Here is a 16,440-nt window from a genome sequence, read left to right on the forward strand (position 1 = left end):
AGAGCAGCCTCGCATTTACAGGTCCTGACCCTAATGGGGAACTTCTGTAGGAGGGTAAACACAGCAGGTCACAGGCAATCCAGGAGGTAACTTCCTTCTCCAAGTGACAGAGGAACCAAAGAGAAGAGGTGCTGTTCTGGACCTTGTTCTCACCAACAAGGAGGTACTGATGGGGAATGTGAAGATCAAGGGCACCCTTGCCTGCAGTGACCATGAATTGGTAGCATTTGAGATCCTCACAGAAGTGAGGAGGGCTAACAGCAAGCTCCCTATCCCGGACTTCAGGAAAACAGACTTGGGCCTGTTCAGAGAGTTGCTTGGTAAGGTACCAGGGAATAAATTCCTGGAAGAAAGAGAGGCCCCAGAAAGCTGGTTAATACTCAGGAAACACCTCGTCTAAATTCAGGAGCAATGTATCCAAACGAAGAGGAAGTCAGGCAAGAACACCGGAAGGCCTGTGTGCATGAACAAGGAGCTCCTTGTTCAAACACAAAAAGAAAGCTTACAGAGGGTGGAAGCCAGAACCTGTAGCCTAAGAGGAACACAAAGAAGTTGTCTGAGATGCCAGAGATCATGTTAGGAAAGGTAAAGCTGTGATAGAATTAAAACTGGCCAGGAATGTCATGGGCAACAATAAAAGTTTCTACAGATATGTTGGTGATAAAACAAAGATTCGGGAAAATGTTCCTCATCTCCAAAAGGAAATGGGAGACCTGGTTACCTGGAATATGCAGAAGACTGACATGCTCTATGATTCTTTTGTCTCAGTCTTCACTGGCAAGTGCTCCAGCCATACTTGCCCAAGTTGAGAAGACAAAGGCAGGGACTGAGAGAATGAAGAACTTTTGGTTGTAGAAGATCAGGCTCAAGAACATCTAAGGAACCTGAATGTGCACAGTGTGACCAGCAAGTCAAGGAATATGATTCTGTCCTTCTACTCTGCTCTTGTGAGACTCTACCTGTAGCATTGTGTCCAGCTCTGGGGTCCCCAACATAAGAAGGATGTGGACCTGTTGGAAGAAGTCCAGAGGAGGGCCAGGAATATGATCAGAGGACTAGAACACCTCTCTTGTGAAAACAGGCTGAGAATGCTGGGGCTATTCAGCCTGGAAAAGAGAAGAACTGTGAGACTTTATAGAGAAATTATGAATGTTCCATCCCTGGAAGTGTTCAAGGCCAGGGTGGACAAAACTCTGAGCAACCTGGTCTAGGGGAAGGTGTCCCTGCCTATGACAGGATGGGGCTGAATCTAGGTGATTGTTAAAGGCCCTTCCAACTCAAACCATGATTCTATGGGAAGTGACTGACTGGTTTTGTCTTTAAATCTTTCAAATTTTTCAGCTGCTGCAGCAGTTAAGATCTGTTCTTTATGCACCAGGTAGGGCATAATCTTCACATCTAGACAAACATTTAAAGGGAAAAGGTGTCAAACTGCATGACTGAAAGCAGTACTAATCATTTATGTATACTGTTTGGAAACAATTCTCAGGTTTGAAAGGTGTCTTTTGAATAAATACAGACCAAGGAAATGTAATCATCAAAAATGACTTAGACATCACCTCTTCAAAAGGAACAAATTATCATCATGACATGTAATAGCTCTTGAACAACATTCACATCCCTGTCAGGGGTTTTAAAAGATTGACAAAACGGGATGTGGATATTAAATTTATTTTTTACCTAAAAAAAAAATACACATGCACGATAACAGTTTCCTGGCAAGCTGAACTTCACAGTTTTTGTCATTTTTTTACAGGCTGTCTTGATTTATAGGAAGTGTTATCTCCAGTATGCAAGCTACAGTGCAACGGGAACTGCTGTCTCTGGCCATGCACAACTGACCCAGTTCTTTACGTGTGGATATTAAAAGCGAAGGCTCTGGAAATGCTAGCATTCTGTCTCACATCCGGGTTTTGAAAGCTTCACAGCACTCCCAAGTTACAAATCCCAGAAGCAAAAGCTTCCCTGAGACTAACCTTTCCTTTTGGTATCTGTTAAAACAAGAATGAAACCACTTCTGGAGGCTGTTTCTTTCATTCCATATCCTGAGGCTGAAGCCCTGGGTTTGCCCAGGGAGCCCTCTGGCAAGCAACATGGGAAGAGAAAGAACTATGGGAAATTCTCTCCTCCATCTTGGGAGACCACCTACACAAGGTTGCCCCACTGATCAGAGGTTGAAAGGCTGTGGTTCCGTCTTCTGCCACAGAAATAAGTCCCAAAAATCACACCAGCAGGCTCAGAGCTGACTGGTTCCTCCTCCGCAGCTACAGGCAGCGTGGGAGCCAGGCCACTGACTGCCATGGCCTTGCTTCTCCCTCAGGCAACTTCTTACTTCTCTTTTCTGTTTGTTTGTTGGCTTTTTTCCCAGTGCCAGGGGCAATCCTGAGATGTCAGCAACTCATCACAAGAGAAGTACTTGGGGTTCACTTCTTCTACTCCCACCCATTCTGCTTCTGCTCCTCTGCCCTGGATCCCAGAGAGAAGGGGAAGGGATGGAGCTAAAAGAGTATCTTTTACTTGTTCAGTGCTCTGACCTTTAATACAAGCCAGTTTTTCGTGTGAATAATGTGGATAAACTATTAGCACAGTGTTTCTCTCCACAGTGGTGGCCACTGCCTCGGACCCATAGACATCCCCTTCCCACCTCAAACTGAAATCTGCATGCAGCGTAGAGAAGGTCACAATAATAACAATGGATATATTCCTCAGAGCCTGTTTTCGAAGCACAGGGAATGAATGAAATCCCCATCTGTTGCTTTATATCCTGCTGTTTTAATCCTCTGAATCACTAGCAGTGAGAAAGGAAGTGCTGGACATGCAAGAGAGCCATCCCAGCTCCTTTCTGTCACACTGCTACAGCCGCAGGAAGAAAAGCCACTCAAGCTGAAAAAGAGGGTGATGGTTACAGAGAAGTCTCTGTGAGGAGTTTTCATCTCTGGAAAGGACTCACTGGTCTGAAATAGCCTGGGACTGTTGCTTTCCAGGTCATGCTACAAGAAGCATTCCTCCGCTCACACCAGTGATGACCATGACATCTTCAGAAAAAGAATTTGTGTCAGCTCTGTAACAAGTGAGGGGAGAGTGTGGTCACCTGCTGTAAGCGTTGACAGCAAATTGCCAGGTTTTCTTACTCTGTTTTTATATTCTGTATTGAAAGAACCTTTGTGTCCATCCCAAAAAGGTAACCTATATGTGCAGACAAGTGGTGACAGTGGTGTGCCTTGGTTTCCCCCTGCCACCCTCCTGTGATGTCACTTACTTTTCAGCTGTTTTTTACTGGCACTGTGCAATACACTTGTGTTTCCCTTGCACAGGCATATCTGCAGCCTAGACACCAACTGTAGCCATAATACTTTCAGCTCAGCTTTAGCCTTTAGGCACTAGCAGCTTTTCTCTCTTTACTAGGGCTGGGAACAGGTGTCCTTTGTTTGTGTTCACTTTGCTTTAGTGTGGAAACTGTGCTACAGGGAGGGAGATGAAGGAAGGGGATGGAAGGGTGATTCAGAAACGAAGTTGTTAAAAGGGAGACTGGTGTCTCCTCTCAGTCTCAGGTGGATTTCCTTTTGTTTAGTCTAACAGAAGAGAATCATATTTCCTGCTCTGCATGCACAAACAAAAATTTAAGAATACGAAACCTCTCAACAAAGGTGTTGAGAGCTGTGGGCTTAGAGGGAAAAAATGAAACAGGAACCAAGCAGCCCCCTTGCAATCCCAGCTTCCTTGGATGGCACAAAGCATCATAAACAAAGTTCTACAGCTAATATAGTGCTGATACACAGGGATATACAGTACTGCCCATAAAATTAGTCATGTGTTATTGCACAAAGTGGTGTGTTCCATAAGAGCTGCCTATTTAGCAAGCTTGATCAAGAACATTAAATATGAAAATAAGGAAAAACATTTAACATTGTTGAAAAGTAATTAAAAATATATTTCACCATATGCTTCCCTGCCATTACTTCATTTCAGCAAAACAAATGCCTGGAGCATTTATTATCCCCCATCATTTTTTAAAGAGGCCTAATGTTTCCACTTGGCACAGGAGACACACAGATAAAATGAATCAACCCTGAAATGAATTGTGTGAAATGCATTTGTCTGAATTCAAAAAGCTTCCCTGTAGTCAAAAAATGCCTAAGTACTTCCGACCTCTCAAAATGCATATCTCTGAAAAACAACCATTTTTTGCTGGTTTTACACTGTAATCTTTGACACAAAGCCTAAAATGCCTTTAGCTTTATTTGGGTTCTGCTCCCAGAGTCAGTATTAGAAAGTTCATGTTACTAACACAGCTCCTAAACAGCCTTAGTATTAAAAAAGCAAAACAAAATAAAAAAAAAATTTAAAAGATAAATGAAGTACAACAATACATCAAAAAGCTTTCAAAGCACTAAACTCTTGAGACTGAGTTCATCCACTGTGCAATTATGCTGTTTCCTGCCCTGTGATGCCAGGCATAAATTTGACCACAGGGTTTTAAAGGATGGATTATAAGCAATTTTATTTTAATTCATGGTGGACAGAAGAAAAAGTGATAATCCGAAGAGCTGTAGTTTGCAGGGCTGCATTTTGAGATTTATTTTTGAAAGTGATGTATCTCTTTCCAGTTAAAGGGGGGGGGGCAGATATTATTCTTCAGAAGAAAAATGGATTAATAAAATGGCCACTTAAAAAAACAAGAAAAAGTCCTTGTTTGTGTCAAGTGATGGGAACAACCGTAATAAATGAAAATAATATATAAACACAGCTGGATAAAGATGTTCATGCTGTGTAGTTGATGTGGTAGTTTATTCATTACTGGCACTGAAACACATGCTGTCTCTCTTTGTCTTTATACCAACTCTTTTTGAGCATGTGAAACTTGACCCACCAGCCTGCATAACAAAGCTCTGCCATGCAAGACAACTCACTGGCACTGACCTGGCACGTAGCTGTGAGACAAGTGACCTGAGACAGAAATCAAACACAGCAGATTCTTCCTGGGTGACCGGAGGCAAGGAATGCATTGGAAGTGATGTGAGAAAGCCCTACGATGCCCTGAAATGGTCAGTAATAGTCCCTCCCTTTCTGGGAGCAATGAAGAGAGACAGAAGCAACTGAGGAGGAAAGAGTATATTACATTAGTCAAAAAGATCTGGCTTTTTCTGTCACTTCATGGAAGGAGGCACAGAGAAAAATGTGGTAGGAATCAGGGAAATGTGGATATGGGATTTGGGTCTTTTAGTAGACTCAGCAGGAGCAAACTTTGCCACAGTACCACAAAGCCCATAGCATGTTTTTGCTAGCAAATAACACGTCTTTCCTTCTCCCTTCTTCTATTCCAGCCAAGAATGTGTTTCCGTTCAAACACCACATTCTATTCTCATTGGAAAAAAAATATGAAAGTGCAGCACTGGCTTTGAATGACATCTACAAATGGAAAAGCTGGATTGAAATGTTTCAACTGAAAACCACGATGGGGCTTGGTAGCCTGGAAACCCTGGAAACTCCCAACTGAATCATTATCCTTCACTGCTGACCACCATTAAAGAACACGACCGGGAGAAATGCCTAAATATGATCAGATTCACAGTAAAACCACGATAGCTAACAGAACTGTCTACTTTTCAGCAGATGCATTTTTGTTATGGTTCTGTATGACAGAAGCTGGCTCTTCAGTTCAAGCTCTACAGGTGGATTAATTCAGCTCTGGAAGTCCCTTTTTAAGCACACTTTATCAGGCAAGAGGACAATACTGATGCAGAGAGTAAAGGTGTGGACTTGGGGAATGACAGATTTCCATCTTTATCAATGGGACCAAAGTCCTATGCTGATCAATGAATCCCATCAACACCGTAATGTATTTCGAGCACAAGGGTCATTTTCCCTTCACAGAAGAAAATAATCTGAGTTTGAATAAGCTTCTTTAGCACTTCCAGCTCATGATTTGATCTACTCTTAAAAGTTTTGCTAGCATTACTGAGCAGAACAGGAGTATGAAAAGAAATCACACTTTAAACCAGAATATGCAGACTCAGTTCCTCAAAGAACAGATTTTATTCTGTACTGAAAGAGGAAAAGTTTTTCTAATGGAAGTTGCATTTCCACTTCAGAAACATGCTGGTGTGAATGGGTATAGCTATACCGGCAGACCATTATAGATGTAAATAATCCCTCTAAAAGAAATGAAGAATTTAAGTACAGATTCTAAGAAGTTTACTGAAAGTTTGTAAACTGATGTGAGATCTCCAAGTTAAAGAAGTTCTTAAATGCTGCTAGATTAACTACTAAAAAAAAGAACATTTGACTAATTCAGTTAGCTGAAAAATCTTCTATTATTTTCTTATGTCTAAAATAATCTATAATCTTCTAAAGACTCAGCATGGTGGATTTGTAGTATAAAGCTAACAAGAAGATGAAGGAGAAATGTCAATAACATTCGGCATGGCCACTCCCTAGATTATCTGTATATGCCTATCAAAGATATCTCCTACATCCCAGCCCAGGATATATGTCCCAAGGGCCTTTCAGCTTCCAGGACCTTGATATTTAGTAGTACAAAACAGCATCATAACAATGCTATATCAATTCCACAATTAGTGTGCGTATTGTAGATACTAATGCAAGATCTGTTTTAATTAACTAGTATTTTTAGCTACTCAGAATGACTGAAACTCACTTTTCTCCAGAAAGGATGTATATTGCGTTAAGTATAAATTATCTCTATTTTGAGCTTAAGAACCATGCATAAGACTGTTGCTGTCTAGATTGAAAAAAATATATATAAAATTCTGCCTGAAAGAGAATGAATAAATAATTGTCATCTCCTGACAAACATAAAAGCAGAGGAGGAAACACATATGTGATTTGGAAACAGGATTACTCATAGGTTCAGAAGTAATAAATCCAATTACCTTGCTTGATTCATCAATAAATGGGAAAGTAGTATTTGTTTTATTATCAAATTAAGTTATTCTTTGGAAGTAATCCACTTTAAATAATTGTTTCCTAGCATCAAGGAAAAGTAATCAGTAAAAAGGAACATAAAATGTCTTTATACTGCTTTCTGTAAAAGGCTTTTTTCACATTTTTCTGAGCACCAGATTAGTCCATTATAAACAGTGGCAGAGAAATTCAAGGAATCCAGATAAGTAAATGCTGCTTTTATAACATCTTTTGCTCTAACTACATGGCACAGTGATTTAAAAGCAAAAATTCTCACACCCTAGACTCAGAATAAAATGGTCTTCTGGGAACTCTGCAATTCAGATACTGTTGAATTTTCTGTCCTCGGTGAAGCAATGCTGGTGAAACCTTTGACTGCCAGGGCTGAAGTATTCCCAAAAGCATCTTCTACTCACAGGACATTACTCTCTTTGTGCAGAGTACAAAAATATTGGTAAGACTGGTTCACCAATATTGGCACAACAAATACAGGTTCACCTATCTCAGGAGTAATGGTTTAAGCAGAGGTAGAGGGAGGTGGAAAAGCCCACAACAAGCTATCAGTTGTGGCTAAAATATACTCCTGCAATTTTATGACTTATGTGAGCAGAACCTGCAAATGCAATATACGGAGCAAAACAGGGAGAAAATACTTAAAATCTTAACCTTTCTTTTTCTAAATCTCCTTTCTGCAAGGCAGTCATGTCCTCTACAGTCTTTGAACTCTCCAACAGTAAGGCATCTAGAATGCTGTCTCATGTTCAGAGTTTGTATGCAAAAGAATTAAACATCCCTCTGCTTATTGAAAAGGAAATCATCAATCCCACAAATGCAGACAGGGCTTTTATTTGTCATCAAAGAACTGATTCATCTCATGCAGAGTAAGATTCAACACTTGGATTACAGAGATTATCTGGCAGTGACCAGAAGTTTTTGTATTCACTCTGTTCTAGCAAGACTGGGTTTTTTGTCCATCTGCTTGGGAAGCCTCCACTGTGCTTCTTTGTGAAGAGGTGAATCTACTTACATTGCCATGCTAGACCCACCGGCACAGAGTTTAAGACAAAGCTGTGACTCACTGATGATAAATTAATTTTTAAATGAAAAGTTTTCTCACTTTGGACAAGTCACAGTCTGGAGCAGCCTTCCGACAGCAAATGAACAGTTGTAAACAGGAGCTAAAGGTATTGCTTTATGGTAATGTCTGAGGAAAGCACCATGGTGTGAGAATCTGTTTCCATGACCCAGACACTCCTTTTTGCCCTGTATCATGTGTTTCTAAATTGCTAGGAGCTGCAGGGTTGTACCAGACCACAGGTCTCCAATGAATGTAGCCATTAACCCCTCAGATATACAGGCTGTTCAGCTTCCTACTATTGCATATATTCAAGCTAGGATCTAGCGTAGCAATGGACAAGCCACAGAATCCTTTGGAGTTAATTATTTCAGCACAGCAATCTATTTCTGGGTGTCACTAATACTAATGTGGAGGCTGTATGTACTTGTCTAGGACTGTATTTTTAGCTGGCAGAGACCCATCTGAAGGCATAGTTGGCTGTCTAGAGTTGGAACAAAATGTCAAACCATCCAACATCTAAAAATATTAATCTAATTGCATACTGAAAAGTGATAACTGTGTAAGCAAATACAAATGGATGTCAGATTCAAATTCTGGAATATGCTATTCTATTTTTTCTTGTAATAGGCATAAATCATTTTAATTTTTTAAGATTCAATATCCAAATATTTTTGCATACAGCAGCGAAATATTTTGGTTTAACTTTGAACACATTATGAAATAATTAATTTGAATAGTTTACAAAAAAACCACAACCCAGCATCCTAATCCTTTACAAATCCTTTACAAATTTACAAATATTTGCATATTCTTTAAAATAATAATTGTATCTGAAAATACTGAGTTCAATCTCATTAAAAACTCAGGTGTCAGCATGATGATTGGAATTGTGACTATAAACATTATAGAAACATTATAACTGCATGTTCTGCTCTGAGTTAGTTTAATCCCACAGTTCCATTTAATTATACTCATTCTCAAATGAGATTGCTGTACCTGAAATTTTGGGAAACCTGTATTCAGTGGAGACTTGTTTAGATCAAAATAACCGATGATGTATCAGAATGAATATCTAGGATAGTCAAATGGAGAGAAAAACAACAGTGATTAAAATAAATGAACAAAGAACAAAACTCATAGATATAAATTAAATCAAATACCTTTAGGCTCCTGTGAAGTCTGAAGCATATCACTACAGGCTAATTTTGGGGAGAAAAATCAGAGGAGGAATTCTGCAGTGATTCTAAATAAAGTATACTGTGAGCACAAGGATTAACTGCAGTGCACTACATGAAAAATTAATCTATTTTTGTCATCTGGATTCTATGACTCCATATTTTTCAGTTCTACTATAAGAGCATTTGTGATACTTTTTCTCCTCTTCACCACACATATATGATTTTTCACTGGGAATTCATTTGAATAACAGATCAAGGGCACCTCTGGAGTATGTACACAGCAAGACCATATGATCAGGGAGGAGCATTTTCCCTTGCAAAATTCTAAATTCTGAAATCCACCATTATTTCCTCACATGAAGTCCATGGCTCCTTTTCTTTAAGTTGTGCTATGGACAGAACTCAGTGCTGAGGAGACCAGCAATAAGAGACTGAATCTGCAGAGTGAGGACCTGTGTCCCTTAACATTTGAGGGTCTGGCCTGGATGCATCTCTGCTAAAGAAGCCAGAAGAGCTCTGTAGTCCTAGATCTTATTATGTGCCTCACCTGGAGGGGAACTCTTAACTGGGGAAGACCCAGATTGCTCTGCAACTTTCCTATTCCTGATTTTCTCAAAAAAAGAAAACATGGTTGTGACTGATGTGGGAACTACTGAATGTTTCCATTTGTCTGCAGAGGAGGAAATCAAAGGACCAGAACCCAAAGATAGAGCTTCTGCGACAGGGCAGACTTTGAACCAAATAATTAGAAGTGCTTTGGGCAGAAAAATCTAGCCCTTTCCCACCTCATTTTTAAAATCTGAAATCCCCTAAAAAGGGATTATTAACCTAAAAAGGTTAATAATTTATTTATTAATATTTCCATTATTTGGACTTCTGCTAAGCCACACATTCCAAATACGTAGCCAAATCCAAATAGGATGTGTGATCCTAGGGCTTCTCATCTCTGGCTTGTCATTTTACAGAACTGGGCAGAACAGAGCAGCAATTAAATAAAACATGAGATTTGTGTTTGAAATGAGAGAAATTATCAAGGCAAACTCAAAATGCACAAACATTTTTGTTAAACAATAGTTTAAAAAACTCTGGGTGATACATAGAGCAATGAGTTTTACTGCCAAAGGTTAAGTTCTGGGTGCATTCATCAGTTCAGACTTCATTATTTCTGAAGCACTTCGTGGGACAGACAAAAAACCTGCCATTATTCTGTCTGAAGATGGTGCCCATGAGGGTGGAACTCACGCCCAGAAGACATCAGAAACCTTAGAACCTCAGTGCTTTCAGAAACCAATGTGGAACTTGTCTTTTACACTCCGTCTTTCCTCAGAAACTCACACAGAGCAATCTCATTTTTCCCACCAGCATGGAGAAAGCAGATAGTCACAGAGACCCCTTTCTGTCTGTGATGAACAGCTGTAGGTCTACAGATGTTGGGTTTCATTTGGCAGAGCGCACCATTGTATCCTCTGTGTTAAAAGGTGCTGAGCTGGGGTTTGATGTGCTGTTGTTAAGTGGCACAGCTCCATTTGCACTTCTTGGAGGTCTGGACCAGTTTCTCTGTCTGGGTTTGTCCTTTTGCTAGCTGAGCTCAGTGAACTTAGGTTCATACAGAGAGCACAGGCTTTGAAGTTATCTGAGGCAGGTGTCAATGTTATCATCAATAGCACTTCTGACACATGACTTCAACTGGGATTCTAACTGCATTTTTGCCAATACACAATCCTTTAACTTCCTCTAACTTAGCATAATTGCATTACAGGAATTTCAAGGAGTTCTTTGAACCAAGGTACAATTAACATCCTTTCAAAGAACATTCCCACCCAGCATTTACCCTAAGTAAACTTCCTTTCTGAAGAAACAGTCTGTTTAAGTGTAAATCAGCTTTTTCACTTGTGGAAATAGTTTCCAGTCTCTTCTCAAATACACTTTCACACCAAAACCAGTCTGCAAGGCTTTGCATGTTATAAGGTGCATTTTTAGCTAGAAAGCAGATAAAAAATGAAGTTAATTTTAAAGATGTACTTGATTATTAGAAAATGAGTCTCTGCCTCTAGATTACTAGCCCATGAATTCAAGAAAGAAACACTACTGATAATAGATTCCTAGATAAAAGATATCAGTGGTCTTCCACTTTTAATCTAATTATTAATGTGTCCTGAGAAATCCGTACTGCAAGCTTTGGCTGATTGGAAAACAAACAGCGGCTGTAGAAAATGGATGAAAACAAACCTGAATGAAGCAAAGACAGGATTATCCTGTCTTCTGTCCACTGTTGAGCAAAGAGGAGACTTCAGCCTCCAGAGCTGTCATTTCAACACCTCTATATAGAACTAAAATATAAGTTTAGAAAAATCCAAGTGTCTTAATCACTACATGGCGTCATTTAGGATGTCATCTGACATTAGCTAATCATGCACATCCTCTCCACTTCCCTAAGTCAGGCACTGCTACTGAATGGGAGAAGATAAGAACACCGTTTTAAAGAGATTTTTAAATGACAATGTTTAATTTCTTCATTATTTTTAGGAAAGAAAAACCTTTATAAGCCTTTTAAATAACAATCTACAGCCTTGTGGTAACAGGCAGGCAAGTGTAGGTAAAGGTACTGTGCTTTAAGAAGCTTTGAAATGTCATAACAAATTCTGTCTTTTCCTTTACTTCTAATCATGCTGTGCTCAAGCCATGTAATTTCCAGAGGCAGCCCATTCATGTGCTGTGAACATTTATGAGTTTATACATCATATAGTGTTTATTAGAATTTGGATAGAAAACCAAGAGTTTTAATAGTGAAGCTGTATCACATTTTACTAAACACACAGAGAGAAGAGCTTTAACTACTGCCTCTATTTTTTTTTTTTTTCCTTGGATTATCAAGGATTAACTTAATGATTTCTGTGGAAAAAAACCTCATAAAAGGAAAGAGAGAAGGAGAGGAGAGTTTTGGTCATATTTAAACAAAAGAAATCATTGCTAATAGCTAAGTAGATGTGATGAAAATATAATTTCCACAACTTAGAAGTTCAGTTCATGTTGTTTTTTTCCCTGAGCCAAATGTTCAGCCCTAGATGTCTTTGCATTGGAGAACTAATAAGCTTCATCTCTTTTCAGAAATATCTGATGCTATGATTAAAATACAACCTCCTTCATCAAAGGTATTTTTAGTCAGGAAAACACTGTTCACAGATAACACATAATCACTTTTGGCTCCCTCAAAATATCACTTACCTGTCAAGCCAGGGTCACAAATTTATTCCTGGACTGCAAGGGAAGCTGGGTGCCATTGGATAATCCACTTCCAGAGTTCAGGGCCTGGAATAAGAAATCTTAATGATCTTTAACTTCTGGGTTTAGTGGTTTACACTACATATTTGGATATTTCTTGTTCAAGTCCAAAGGAATAAAAATGCTTATAAAGTTCATCCTACATCTGGCAAATAGATGGTAGAGGAGATCTAAATCTGTGTTCCGGAACTAATTCTTTCAAAATGGAGTCAAAGGAGGATTTAATCAAGTAGAGTTAATAAATTCACCAAGCCCTTATGATCACTATGGTCATGCTTTTAGAAAAGATCACAAATCTCAAAGACAGCTGCTCTCAAAAAAAAAAAAAAAAAAAAAAAAAAAAAAACCAAACCAGAGAAAAACAAATAAAGCGGAACAAGCTTAAGCTCCCAGAAACTTGTTCCTTGCTGTGCTAGTCCAGATTGTGTCTGGGGTGAGAAGATAAAAAGCACTGGATTCACACTGCTCCAAAATTGAAGGAGAGCAGGGGTGAATCAGGCCATTAAATTTGTAATCAGATCTGTTGATTGTCTGTAGTGCTTTTAGTTCTGCTCTGTTTTAAAATAACTGAAATTTTATTTAAAGAGAGAGCATATGCCTCAAACAGGCTAGCAGTCCTGGAAAGCTGTTTGAAAAAGCTGAATTCTCAGATTGTCAGATAATCTCTTAAAATTTCAATTGAAATTTATCAATTAAAAAATCCATAGGAGAACATTCCTGGGAGAGGTTTCAACCAGTGAGCGTGTCTTTTCCATTGAGATGAATGTCTTCCAACCTATTGCATTAGGGGGGTTCTTGGTTGGGGTTTTTTGTTTGGTTTGTTTGTTTTTCATTTGCACTGACAGATCATACCTGCTGGTGCTTCCTTCTTTCCTTCCCAGTGAAAGAAACAAAAATACCCTAACCTTTCTAAGAATTCATTTAGCCAAAAGGTTCAAATTTTCCAATGAGAGAGAATGGATTGTTCATGCTAAAAAAAAATGTGTTCATTTACCTTTGCTCATGCTTGTTTCCATAGCAATTTCTTTGTCAGAAAGACATTAAAATGAAACTAATATTTTAAATTACTTATACACAGATATTTTTCCATATGCAGACACACATGAGTTCAGATATGAGGTTAAAAAGTTTTTCAATTGCATACATAACATACTTTGGCATAATTGCCCAAATAAGCATCAATAACAAAGAAGTTAGCAAGTTCTTCCTGGGAATAACCTTAAACAACACTGCTTTAATCATTTGGTGATCAACCTTGGATTGGAAAGAGAGAGCATTATGTATTTCCCCCACAGCTATGGAGTCATTTGTCATGTACATTATGAGTATATGGAAAGGACATTCTTTAAACAAAGGCAGCAAGAAATAAAGTCATCTTCAATCACTGTCATGAATACTCTGCTTAATTGCTGATGGCTTTTATTTCACTGCTTTGCAATGCCTAGTCTGCTGTCTTGCAGCCAGGTGTTGCAACAGATCAAAAGCTACAGTGGGCTCTTACCCTTCTCTAGAAGTGCAGAAACAAGAGCAGAACCTGCCAGTTCAGACCAATAACTGCTGCTCGGCGATGACCATGCTGCAGGAGGAAGCAGATTTCTCCCTGAGAAGGCACAAGACAAATATCCTTCCCACTCACTCTCCCATGATTGAAATTGCTACATCTTTCTCTTACACATGACTCTTAAAATCACAGCTCATTATCCTTGACCTGTCCTTAATGCTGTGCCTAGGGAAAGGTCTGAATAGACTTTTTGACTGCCCTGTTCCCACAGAAAACTTGTTTTTTCTGTGAGAAGCCATATAGTTTTTTAAAGTGTCTACCTTGACAATTCCAAGGCTGTATCAGGAAAGAGTTTTGCTCTTTTGAAAGAAATATTCCCCAGCCTTGACAAGAAGTAAATATATCACCTAAAGCTACCTCTGCTTTTATCTTGTGTTTGACATCCAAAAGGAGATCTAGAGTGTGTGGCTGGTTGGCCGTAGAGGAAATGGTAATTCCATCCTAATGAGGAAAGCAGGCAATTCTGGAGGGAATCCAGTCTACAGGGAGAAAGAATCAGATTCAAAGATCATGCTGATGTTGGTTGCCACATGCTATGGTCTTCCCATTTTAGAAAATTCCACATTCCTTTGAAGTGCCCACAGAAACATCTGTGGATTTGTGGGTTGATCCTTGTTAAATGTTAACTACTTAATGCCACAGAGCAGGATCTCTCAGCAGAGCCTGTCATTTATTTGAACAAAATACTGCAAAAGAAGCAGGGTAAGTTTTGAAAAGTTGTCTACCCAAAACTTAGCGAACATAAATAATATATTTCTTCCTGGCCTTGGTCTGCTTTAACACAGCAGCAAAAAAGCAGTCTTGCCATTGCTGCTGAGTGCAGCTAATGGTCTTTTTTGTCTAAATTACAGCTGGTCCCTCTAAAAGTGCGTTTCCTGCCAAGTGTGGTTTCACAAAACGCTGAGTCAGAGGAACTGGGGGGAGGGACCAACAGCAGCAACGGCAGCTGGACACGGGCCCAGGGCATTAATGGCACTTCTAAAAGAAGGCTGAGAAACAAGAGTATTCCTGAGAAAAAGGTGCAAAACTGGAAGGCAAATAAACTGTAAGGCAGGACAAGTTACAGTGTACTATTTCCCATAAGGGAATATCATACCATAGTTGCTCGATGACATAAAGACTAATGCCTTAATATTTAGGAGCTGGTCCTTTAAAATATTCATGTGCTTCCTATCAGACTGAGGACTCAGATGCAATCAGGTTGCCATGCATCAGCACAGTGGTCTGCCCCAGAATTTGAGGCAATTTACCCTAGTTCAGGGTTCTACAGGAGAGACTTAAGTAAGACAGCTGACTTTATTTTGCCTGAGAACACACACGTTTGCAGCTATTGTACTTTGATTGATAAGCTGTGGGCTGTTAATTCACACTAGTATCCAGTGCACACAAAATCTGAACCCTTGTGAGAGCATTGGCCAACTTTCTGACTTCCAGCTGGGGTAAGAGCTGTGCCACCTCATCTACCTGGGCTTGCCCTCAGCACTACCATCCAGAACTGTCTCTGAAAGACAGAAGATGACAGGGCCACACAGACAGCAATGGTGATGATGAGACAGGATGAAATAACATTTTCTTTTTTGCATTTCATGTTTGGAAATGGAAATAGGAAAAAAGTAAAGGAGGTGAGGTGGTATTAGAAGTAGTCTAAGCGGCTCCCAACTTTTCTGGCCACTTGTCCCTGTTCCCTGTCACCCTCAATTGTTGTGACTGCAAAGCATAAGAGGGAACACAGAATGAACAACATAAGGGATTACATGCATTTGCAAATTAAGCCCCACTAAAACTCCTTGTTTTCCACCCAGAAAAGTAATTGAGCTCCATGTACAAACTCCGGGGTCAATGTAACAAATAGGGCAAGAACAAGTGGCTGCAGGGCTGTTTCAGTCAGCAGAACAATGGAAAAATCTCCATCTAACCACAACCACCTTCTTAATTTTCAATGTCTTTTCCAGCTCCAAGCTCTAGTTCTAGCCACCCGTGACCTGATCTTGTCTCCACTTAAATAAACTGTAAATTTGCCATTAACCTTGATAGCAGTAAGATTGATTCTTGATATGCAAAGGATATGGTTTTCCACATTTCTTCAAGGGTAGTATCAAGGAGTACACCAGCATTACTGAGTCCAGGGCTCTTCCCTGGCTGCCCTGTAGCAGATCCTTGGTCCCCAAGAAATCAGAGGCCGAACTCCGCAAGCCCACCCATACCCCACTGATACATGGTATTTTTAAATTCCAACACCACAGCAGTGGAGAGCAAGGACTCAGCAAACTGCAAGCGATCCCACAGAAGGACACATTACTTCTCTGCAGCAGGGCCCTTTTGTGAGGGCAGAAGGTGTGTCCCACGCACAGGGTGGGGTCCCACAGCAGCTGCTGCCAAATGAGGGCTGTTCTGCCCAAATCCCTCCACAAAAGGAG

The 16,440-nt window shown here is 39.8% G+C and overlaps 2 long non-coding RNA genes across 3 annotated transcripts; one reads left to right on the forward strand and one right to left on the reverse strand.

Annotated features, from left to right (window-relative positions):
- Positions 1-2,841: 2,841 nt before the first annotated feature.
- On the forward strand, positions 2,842-6,927 carry LOC108447645. Of its 2 annotated transcripts, none has more exons than XR_001863312.1 (2): positions 2,842-3,096; positions 5,325-6,927. It is a non-coding gene; the product is annotated as an uncharacterized LOC108447645 (long non-coding RNA). The 2 variants fall into 2 exon arrangements; XR_001863313.1 differs by lacking the exon at positions 2,842-3,096 and adding an exon at positions 4,836-5,045.
- Positions 6,928-8,997: 2,070 nt separating this feature from the next.
- On the reverse strand, positions 8,998-12,709 carry LOC108447646. The gene is made up of 2 exons (XR_001863314.1): positions 12,406-12,709; positions 8,998-9,074 (listed from the first exon to the last, which is right to left on the reverse strand). It is a non-coding gene; the product is annotated as an uncharacterized LOC108447646 (long non-coding RNA).
- Between the last annotated feature and the right edge of the window lie 3,731 nt (positions 12,710-16,440).

Source organism: Corvus brachyrhynchos, unplaced genomic scaffold (assembly GCF_000691975.1).
Source record: "Corvus brachyrhynchos isolate BGI_N302 unplaced genomic scaffold, ASM69197v1 scaffold106, whole genome shotgun sequence".
NCBI classification, from domain to species: Eukaryota; Metazoa; Chordata; class Aves; order Passeriformes; family Corvidae; genus Corvus; species Corvus brachyrhynchos.